Source organism: Aegilops tauschii, chromosome 5, assembly GCF_002575655.3.
Source record: "Aegilops tauschii subsp. strangulata cultivar AL8/78 chromosome 5, Aet v6.0, whole genome shotgun sequence".
In the NCBI taxonomy this organism is placed as follows: domain Eukaryota; kingdom Viridiplantae; phylum Streptophyta; class Magnoliopsida; order Poales; family Poaceae; genus Aegilops; species Aegilops tauschii.
The window spans coordinates 561322429-561323178 of NC_053039.3; the positions used below are offsets into that span (position 1 = coordinate 561322429).

General features: G+C 39.2%; 1 non-coding gene across 1 annotated transcript; it reads left to right on the top strand.

The window, feature by feature from the left end:
* The first annotated feature begins 317 nt into the window (after positions 1 to 317).
* TRNAS-CGA (transfer RNA serine (anticodon CGA)) lies at positions 318 to 399 on the top strand. The gene has a single exon. It is a non-coding gene; the product is annotated as a tRNA-Ser (tRNA).
* Positions 400 to 750: the final 351 nt, after the last annotated feature.

Genomic DNA, 750 nt, shown 5'->3' on the forward strand with positions numbered 1-750 from the left:
TTATGTTACGAAGAGGACTTCCCCCTGCAGAAGAATGTGTTGATGCACAAATTCAGTGTAGGAATGTGTACACGAATATTCAGTGTAAGAATGTCCACACCAGATTCAGTGTAAGAGTTTTATTGCCATTTTTTTTACCCCTCAAATTTTGGTAGCCAGGAATTAACGTGTGTACAGAAAAAGAATTTACTGTTGATTTGCTCTATTGTTTAGCTGCTGAACTGCACCATCTGTCTGGTTTCGGGCATACTGGTTTCAGCCAGTGTGGATGTAAGTCCTATGATAAATAAGATTAGTTTCCGCAGACGGCACCAAATGTCGATATGTCCGAGTGGTTAAGGAGACAGACTCGAAATCTGTTGGGCTTTGCCTGCGCAGGTTCGAATCCTGCTGTCGACGCTTTTTGTGTGTGCCTTTATTGTTCTGTACTCTGCTGCACGCATGGTTATCATATTTTCCACTTTTTCTTTGTCAATCCTACACCCAAGGGGAAAAAATCCAGCGAGAACATGCAATATCTCTTGTACTCCTCTAACGTACCTTCTCGCTGAAAATTATTAGCAAAAGCGACGGTCAAAAACATAGAATCAAAATATGTTTTCCATACAAATAAGTTACTATACTAAAAGCGACGGTCAATATCTTTTGTTTTTCTGGTTTTTTGAATTTTTTTAAGCTTCTACTGTTCATTTACATCCATGTCAATGAATAGTAATAGTGAAGAGTATCATGCGTGAACAGTATCCCACG